The following is a 10,258-nucleotide window of genomic DNA, read 5'->3' as shown; positions in this document are numbered from 1 at the left end:
GAAAGTGAAGAAATTGGTATGATCCCGAAGACTTGGAATTCATTCAAGGAACATGAAGCGTGAAGACTTTGTTTTCGTAGTTTCATTTTCTCTTTCTTGAGACATAGGAAACACCGTACTGTTACAGGGGGTCGAGGAAATACTAAGGAAAAAATTTCCAAGTGATGCTCAACTCAAAATCCTACACCTACCAATCCTTTCGAGTGAAGCCATTGGAAATCTCATACAGTTCAGTCAAATTTCTTCAGTGATAGAGATGAAGCTCTTCTGGTCTTTGAGGAATTCGTTCTGACTAAGGAGTTAGGAATTCGCCAGTGCGAATTGCCTACAAGTAAGGAACATGATAGCCCTGCGGAATTTGATAGTCAAATTTCCGAGCGTTGCTGTGCTACGCGCCAGTTGTCCCAAAATATCCTTCCACCTAACGGTCATATCATTGAAGGGCATTTATCTCTGATCATGTCGGGCTGCTCCCTAGGCTATAAATAGCCGCCCCTACAACCACTAGCTGGTTGGCTGCTCCGAGAGAAACTTACACTTGTCATTTGGGAGCATCCCATCCTCTGAGGACTTTGAGCAAAAATCATCAAGTGAGGAAAACCCAAACCCAAACACCTACAAACCCAAAGTGATTGAGCATCACTGAAGAGATTGATCCTGCGTGGATCCGACGCTTGTTACCTTTGAAGAATGTGCATCTTCCACACGGTTAGGCATCATGGTCTAGTGCATCCAAGAGGAAATTTTGGATCGCCGAGTGACCGAGTTTGTGAAGGTTTGGAAGTCACCTGAAGACTTACCACGAGTGATTGGGCGAGGTCTGTGTGACCTTAGCTCAAGGAGAATACGGTGAGGACTAAGTGTCCTGAGCTGCGTGTTCAAGACTGGGTGTTCGGGACTGTGTGTCCTCAGGTTTAAATATCTAGCCGCCCTAACCAGACGTACAACTATCATAACAGTTGGTACTAGTCTACCAAATCATTGTCTTCACCGAGCTAACTGGTTCCATTTCCTCAACCCTTCCATTTCCTCATTTTTGTATTGTGTGCCTGTTCATATCTGTTTGAAGACTTTGACTGAAGACTTTCTCTATTTCCTTAGCTCAATTTCTTCAGTCTATTTGTCTTCACTTTGTTTATCCTGTGTTTACGCTTTCGGTACTCTATGCTTGTTTTCATTTCACCATGAAGACCATGCTCATGCTCTGTTATGTTTACTTCTGAGTACTTATTCCGCTGCAAGTAGTTCTTCTCTTAGGAATTTCCTCACCCTGAATTTCCTCAGTGAAGAATTCATAAAAATCGCCTATTCACCCCCCTCTATTCAACTTAACGCACTTTCACATCCCACCTTTCTTTATCAACAATTATCTGTTAGTATCGATTGAGCCTAAGTTTTTGCTTCTCCACATGAGTGGTGCTATTGCTGGAATGTCATTTTATTTTATTTTGCTTGGTGTTTTAATAAAATACTTAGACCTGAAAGTTTCTTTAATAGAATAGAGCCCTCAAATAGTTGCCAGGGAGGCTAAGTAAGCGGCATTCACATCCCGTCAATGAAGCTCTTTTCCATGGAATTGCTCCAGTGCTTCACTTATATCTTTTTGAGCATGGTGTGCTTTAGTATTTTTGAAGAAATTCTCTCTTGCTTCACTTAAATTAATTTGAAAGAAATAAATATTATGCTCATGATCTTCACTTATATTTGTTTGAGCTTATCAAAAGCAACACATGAAAATTAGTCCCAAAGTGATAGATATCCAAGAAGGATATAATAAAAACTTCCATGAAGATCATTGGACAAAAAAACATGATTCCTTGTAATAGTTTTGAGATATGATGATGTGATATGTGAGTCATATTGATGAGTAATTATACTTTAGTAACAATATTAGGGTTAAGGTTTGTGATTCCCTATGCAAGCATGAAAGTCAATAGTTACGCAATGAAATTACATCCTACTTGTGGTGCATTATTCGGTATTTGTTAATTATGCTTAATGCTCGCTTATGAGATTATTTGATTCTTGGTTGGTCGCTTCCCAATCTTTCGCTAGCCTTCATTTTGCACTAAGTATGGTCACTACTTGTGCATCCTAAATCCTTTAAACCAGTTTTGCCACATGAGTCCACTATACCTACCTATATGCGGTATTCTTTTGCTGTTGTCGGTGTCAAAACCGGCGGATCTCGGGTAGGGGGTCCCGAACTGTGCGTCTAGGATCGATGGTAACCGGAGGCAGGGAACACAAAGTTTTACCCAGGTTCGGGCCCTCCTGATGGAGGTAAAACCCTACGTCCTGCTCGATTTATTCTTGATGATATGGGTATTACAAGAGTAGATCTACCACGAGATCAAGGAGGCTAAACCCTAGAAGCTAGCCTATGGTATGATTGTTGTATATATTGTATATCTATCGACTAGCCTGTCCTCGGTTTATATAATGCACCGAAGGCCTAGGATAACAAGAGTCCTAGATGAATACGCCGGTGGGGAGAAGTCCTTGTCTTGATCGCCAAGTCTTGTGGAATCTTCCTTGTATGCGGTAGCCGTCCGAACTGGCCCATGAGTATACGGCCACGGGGGTCCTCGGCCCAATCTAATAGATCGGGAGACGACGTGGTGAGTACCCCCTAGTCCAGGACACCGTCAGTAGCCCCATGAACCGGTCTTCAAGTTAGGGACGCTCCTCGATTCTTCCGAACTGTTCTTCATCTTCGGTTGCCGGTCTTCAAAACTGGTTCAACAAATCTTCTTTATCTTCGATCTTGAGGATCACCGAAATGCATTCGACGAGTTTACATGTCGGGTATCCGAGGAGCCCCTTTAATTTTCCGGCCTTTATCAATGCCTTGTTTATTTTTATGCCACACCTCAGCTTTAATGTAAGAGCAAAATATTGAGGATTTAGTTTGGGAGGCCAGTTAATAGCCCCCGGTAGTGTTCGGCGACAGTCGGGGTCAAGCCGTAAACACTTCGGCCAATGTTATGAACGGCCCATCATTTAACATAGTCATCGGATCACTAACCAGTTTACGCTTATTGTGAAAGTCAGTTTTCGGCTTTCTCCACTGAGGTGCTTAACCATGTGAGCTGGAAGCACAATCCCAGTGGTTCTCCCTTTGCACGCCTAGCCGAACAAAACGGAACATAGGAAGCAAGTGCAGGAGCCGGGCAACCCAACTATTGACCAAAGACACAATTCGAAACCGATGCATATATAGCAATATCTGAGAATGTTTTTGCCAAATCCCTAAAGGTGTCCGGCGTTGCACTGTGAGACTAATGCTGGAAAAGCACAAATAGTTTAAAAGTGCCAAAAAGCTTGGAAAACCAAGAAGCGTCAGTAAAAGCATGACGTCCGAACAAGATCAAGTGTTCGGTGCCAATCCGAAAATTGGTCTTAGAAAAAAGAAGTGCTTCTGTCGTCCTTTAACATGACACATCCTATCTCAAGACTTCGAGCGGGTCAGCCTACGGCTTCAACCTCCTATCCCGAGGGCAGAGTACTTCTCATTAGGCCAGTTTAGCAAACTAAACTCTAGCGACTTTGAGAGAGAAATTAGGCTCCCCGGCTAGTGACCGCACACTCGCGTCGAAAAAAGGAGTGATAAATAATAATAATAGAACTTTGCAATGACTGAGAAGAAGAACGCTTATTATAAAATGGCTCAAATAAACTTAAGAGCCCCCAAGTGACTTGGGTAGAAGAATGATTGCATGTACCGAAGTACTTATATCATATCTATGTTCAACCGAACTTTAAACGCGTCTTAACCAACCGTCGGCTTCTCCCTCTTCGGTTAAGGACCGAAAAGTGTTATGTACTCCATCGGTCGAGAATATCGACGGTGTTTCGAATAACCAGGCAATCAGGCCATAAGGCTGTAACACACAAAGCGCGCTCAGGGAACTTATGCTATATTACTGCGAAGAGTAAGAAGCATCTTCGAAGAAAATAGTACCCCCACCGATACCTTTCTTCGGTGCTCATTGTTATTATGAGACTTGTGCAATAGATTTTTTGTACTCATGAGTTCCGTTGTGTGCCGACCATCATTGAATAACTATAAGAGCGCTAGCTTTCGGCTTCACCCAGTCTGAGGTCTGGCTCGGGTGACCCGATCGTAACAATCGCAGAGGTGCTCCCTTTACTCCCTAGCCGAACAATCGGGAACGTAGGGGTAAACACAGGAGCGAGGCAACCCAGCTTGCAAATCGCTTAAGTCAATGTGGTGCATATTGTGGCGTAATACACGAACAAGGAACGAAGCCGTACAAGTATAATCATAGGCAACAGGAAAAGCTTCATAAAGGAAGCCCCCAAGTAAACGGGGTCCCCAAGTAAACGGGGTATTTGAATTTATGTGTCACAAACAAAGTTTGGACAAGGAAATTTCTTAGAAGCAACTTTTTTCCAAAAAAGTATAATGCTTGGTCGAACCGAACACAAGTTAGAAATTAAAGCTTTGAGCATGAAAGCGACTTAGCTGGTTAATGCGTTCGGTATTGATGACGCGGTCCGAGCTTGATGCGGGGCAAGGTTCCATCCCCCAAGCTGGTCCCAAGATGGCAGAGTAGAGAGCTCGACACGCCGAAGTGGTGACATAGAACGGTCAATGCAGACCGGCAGGGTGACGCTGAAGTCCCCGGATCATTTTCCTGTGCACAAAAAATAGTGCAAACCGGAGATAATAGTAATAATGATAATTAAAAAAATGTTGCATAATAAATAATTTATGCAAAGTGAGAAATAGAAGAATATGGCCTGGCACCGAAGTCAATGTCGATGCAGGGCGTCGGCGTGATGTAGTAAAGGCGTGGCAAAGCCTGAATTCACAGGTCGGTCCGACCTCCGGATGCGGCGTTCGTAGAACTATGTACGAAAACTGATCGAACCACCACATGACCGTCGTTAATGCGGTCACCATTTGATAGACCTGTGTACATATCATGGACAAACCAGAGTAATAATTCCTTGGGAAAAATGAACCCAAACAAAAAAAAATACTGGGATTAATAGCACCTGGTTTATTTGTTGTAGCAATCCGAAGGAAGGTGATTCCCAAAATTGGGACTCGCTCCGCACACCCATTGCCTGATGGGCGATAAAACGACGGCATGGCAATGCTGGTAAAGGTTGACTCGCCGAGGCAAAGCCCTCGGCTCAGCTAACGTGACGGAGCTGGTCGGCTAGTGACGCCGAAGTGTCCGGAGTAAGTTGATGAAGAGATGGCGAAGCCCCCGGTCCAGCCAAGATGTCGAAGCCTCGACGTCAGCCGATGAGTCGAAGTAGGTTGGTGTGACGGACACCAGCTTGAAGAAGCAATAGTGCGGCCCTGTCGATGCAGGTCGTGACGTGGTCGATGCCGGCTTGATGAAGCGACCGTGCGGCGATGCCGGTATGCCCGCTCCGTGTAATCCGTGGGGCGGCGATGTTGATGATGATTTATCCTTTGCGATGCCGGACTCTTGTTCGGCTTGCCGAGATGATGATCCGAAGAAGTTGAGCTCGGCTCAACAAAGTGACGCCGTGTCTAGCGCAGGTCGGCAGCCATGGAGTAATATTGCCGGACTGGTTTGACACCAGCATGATATTGAAGATCATGTTCAAAAGATCTTACAGTTAGTGGGATGTGTTCGGGAACAAAACACAATACCCCATACAAAACTTCCTTCAAAAGGGATGTCCGAAATCCTGTTCATAAAAAAGATGAACTCGGGTCGGATTCGTTTTCGCGCAGAAAACAGATCCGAAAAGTGATGCACTAATCGTAAGGTTCCCGGAGTTTGGACGGCCGGATCGAGCCGAAATTTTGAGAGGTGGTAGATATAGAAATTCCGCAGACGATCAACGGTTGGATCTTCCAAAGGACGTCCGAGCTAGAAGCTAGACACCACGCCCTAAACTCATCCAAATTCTCGTCCAGATTTGACAGGGCTCCGGTATATCGTGGATTGCCAGAGATTCCTCCATCGGAACTCGACGAAATTTTCCAGGGTTGTTGCAGACTCAATTCTGCACAATTCCACCAAAGCGATCATCAAAGCGATACTCGAGGAGGTGGTGGTGGCAGATACGAGTTCGCTGTCCAGAAAAATAGCACGGTCGCTTGAGGGCAATGTTGACGTTGAGCCCCCGAGCTCCATAGATGATTCCTCCGTGATCTTGATAGAGATCGGAGTTGATGTTTGATGAAGGCCCTCGTCCGGACATGGTGATCCGAACACGGGGCGCAATTCTTGGTCGAACTGATGAGGACATCAATACCATTTTTAGGCCAAAATTTTCACGGGCAAAAATATTTTTTCCCTATCCTATTTTTGGGCTTTTCTGAGTCTTTTGAGCCGCGTGCCATCATAGTGATTTTTTGTCGCACTTTTTCGTCGTCGCTGCCCTGATTTCCGAAAAAAAAGTGAAATTTTTTTTTCGTGCCCATCCTATCAGTTTGCAGAGGGAAGAGTTTTGAGACACTCGCCATTATAGTAATTTTTCGCAAAAAAAAGAGGAGCGCAAAAAAAAGCGAAAAAAAAGTTCCAGAGTGTGCTTTTCCCTTATTTACGTGCAGCGCCGTGATTTTGTTAGTGTTCTAGGCTCGCGTCTCTAGCACGGTCTAGCCTAGGACCAGCACAGTACCATCGTTGAGCGTTTATTCAACTTTGCATCTCTGAATTGATTATTGCTGACCCTTTTTGCTACCATACTATAAGCCTTCCCAGCTCCACATACCTCTACGTCGTGCGTTTGACTCTCCCTGGCAATCGCTCTATCCAAGCTTTTGAGAGTTTTGACTACAACGGTTGCTGATCACCGCCTGCTGCTGGGTAAGAACTGGTAAGAATTTGAGATTTGCTTGACGGATTTGTAACACCCGCCACCACCACCTCTTGTTAGTATTCTGTAGGATCATATTCTTGTGTGTTTTCTATTGTTGCTAACCATGGCAGGATCACAAGCCGACGAGACTGACTGGGAGAACATGACGAATCAGGAGTTGCATGATAAATTTCAGCAAATGATGAATGGACAGGTGCAGGATGTGCTAAACAGATTTGAAGAGGCCATGGAGAAGATAGATGACATGGAGAAGACGTTCGAAACAAAGCTCGCTAACAGGTTTAATGAATTGCTCGCGCGTCTTCCACCACCACCACCGGCTACACCTAACGCACCTCTACAACAACAACAACGATGACTACCTACACATCGTGAAACAGCCCTCCGCCGAGCGAGCCGTCTCCCTCTTGCACCTGGCCAAACTGTGGGTGCTGCTGTTGCTACTTCTGTGGCTCCTGCTGCTGATGCGGAGGAGGATGATTTTGCTGGCGATTACGAGGATGAGGTTGATCAAAATCAGAACTACGTGCCACCACCAGCACAGCAACCATCAGGTCATCCACATGCAAATAATGGCAATGGTAGGGCTCACCCTCAGGTACGAGATCATGACCATCTCCCTAAACTAAAATTGAATATTCCACCATTTGAGGGTAGATATGTTCCTGATATATATCTTACTTGGGAGTTAGAAACTGAACAACGATTTACATGTTTACAATATCCCGAGGAGAGACGTGTTCCTGCTGCTGTTTGTGCATTCACTAGTTTTGCATGTGTTTGGTGGTCTGAGCATTGTAGATTATATCCCATTCCTGCTACTTGGGCTGCTTTGAAAACTGCTATGCGTACTCGTTGGGTTCCACCATATTATCAACGTGAATTACTTCAAAAATTGCAGCGCTTAAGACAGGGAAAAAAATTCTGTAGAAGAATATTATCAGGAATTACAAACTGGCATGATTAGATGTGGTATTGTTGAGGAGAATGAAGCTATGCTTGCACGTTTTATGGGTGGATTAAATAGAGAGATTCAGACGATTCTAGAGTATAAGGAGTATACTAATATCACTAGTTTATTCCATCTTGCTTGTAAAGCTGAACGTGAAGTGCAGGATCGACAGGCATTGGCGCGGACTAACTTTTCTGCAGGTCGACCTTCTTCATGGACACCACGTGCATCATCTACTTCCACACGTTCTGTTTCACCGGCGCCTCCGTCGGCTGCCACCTCCAACCGTGATACAATAAAGCAGGCACAATCACCACTATCTGCCAAGAGCACACCTTCTGGGCCTGCAAAGAGCTCTTCTTCATCCATGGCATCAACAGGGCAAACACATGATATTATTTGTCGACGTTGCAAGGGTGGAGGTCATTATGCGAGAGAATGCCCATCTAAGCGTGTGATGATTGTTACTGAGGATGGTGGGTATGAGTCCGCTAGTGACTATGATGAGGAGACTTTGGCTCTTATTACACGTGACGAACACGGTGGAGACGATTCTGATCATGAGACGCAATACATGGCTCCTGAAGATGCTGACAGGTATGAATGTTTAGTTGCTCAACGTGTTTTGAGTGTGCAGGTTACACAAGCTGAGCAAAATCAGAGGCATAATTTGTTCCATACAAAGGGAGTTGTGAAGGAACGTTCTGTTCGCGTGATCATAGATGGAGGGAGTTGCAACAACTTGGCTAGCATCGAGATGGTGGAGAAGCTATCTCTCACCACAAGACCACATCCACATCCTTACTACATCCAATGGTTCAACAACAGCGGCAAGGTTAAGGTAACACGTACTGTTCATGTGCATTTTAGTATCTCTACATATGCTGATTATGTTGATTGTGATGTGGTATCGATGCAAGCATGTTCCTTATTACTTGGTAGACCATGGCAATTTGATAAAAATTCTATTCACCATGGTAGAAACAATCAGTATACTCTTGTTCATAAGGATAAAAATATTACTTTGCTTCCTATGACTCCTGATTCCATTTTGAAAGATGATATTAATAGAGCTAATAAAGCAAAACAGGAGAAAACTAAGAGTGAAAATCAGATTGTGGCAAAAGAATTTGAGCAACAAATGCAGCCTAATAATAATAAACAATCTAGTGTTGCTTCTGAAATTAAATTGAAAAGTGCATGTTTACTTGCCACCAAATCTGATATTGATGATCTAGATTTTAGCAAATCTGTTTGCTATGCTTTTGTGTGCAAAGAGGCATTATTTTCATTCGAGGACGTGCCTTCCTCTTTGCCTCCTGCTGTCACTAACATTTTGCAGGAGTTCGCCGACGTCTTTCCACAAGACGTGCCACCGGGATTACCACCTATTCGCGGGATTGAGCATCAAATTGACTTAATTCCCGGTGCATCATTACCCAACCGGGCACCATACCGTACCAATCCAGAGGAGACGAAGGAGATTATGCGTCAAGTACAAGAACTGCTCGACAAAGGTTATATACGCGAATCCCTTAGTCCTTGTGCTGTTCCTATCGTTTTAGTGCCGAAAAAGGATGGTACGTCGCGTATGTGCGTTGATTGTAGAGGCATTAATAATATTACTATTCGTTATCGTCATCCTATTCCTAGGCTAGATGATATGCTTGATGAATTGAGTGGCTCTACAATATTCTCCAAAGTTGATTTGCGTAGTGGTTACCATCAAATTCGTATGAAATTGGGAGATGAATGGAAAACAGCATTTAAAACTAAGTTTGGATTATATGAGTGGTTAGTCATGCCTTTTGGGTTAACTAATGCACCTAGTACTTTCATGAGGTTAATGAACGAAGTTTTACGTGCTTTCATTGGACGATTTGTGGTAGTTTACTTTGATGACATATTGATTTATAGCAAATCTTTGGAGGAACATTTGGAACATTTACGTGCTGTTTTTATTGCTCTACGTGATGCACGTTTGTTTGGTAACCTTGGAAAGTGCACCTTTTGCACCGACCGAGTATCTTTTCTTGGCTATGTTGTTACTCCACAGGGAATTGAAGTTGATAAAGCCAAGATTGAAGCTATTGAGAGTTGGCCGCAGCCCAAAACAGTCACACAAGTGAGGAGTTTCCTTGGCCTCGCTGGTTTCTATAGGCGTTTTGTGAGAGATTTCAGCACCATTGCTGCACCTCTCAACGAGCTTACAAAGAAGGATGTACCTTTTGTTTGGGGTACCGCACAGGAAGAAGCCTTCACGGTATTGAAAGATAAGTTGACACATGCTCCTTTACTCCAACTTCCTAATTTCAATAAGACTTTTGAGCTTGAATGTGATGCTAGTGGAATTGGATTAGGAGGTGTGTTATTACAAGATGGAAAACCTGTTGCATACTTTTCTGAAAAATTGAGTGGGCCTAGTCTGAACTATTCTACTTATGATAAAGAATTATATGCTCTTGTTCG

This window comes from Triticum urartu, chromosome 2A (assembly GCF_056163025.1).
Source record: "Triticum urartu cultivar PI428250 chromosome 2A, HENAU_Tu73, whole genome shotgun sequence".
NCBI lineage: Eukaryota > Viridiplantae > Streptophyta > Magnoliopsida > Poales > Poaceae > Triticum > Triticum urartu.
Note: the sequence above shows the minus strand (reverse complement) of the source record.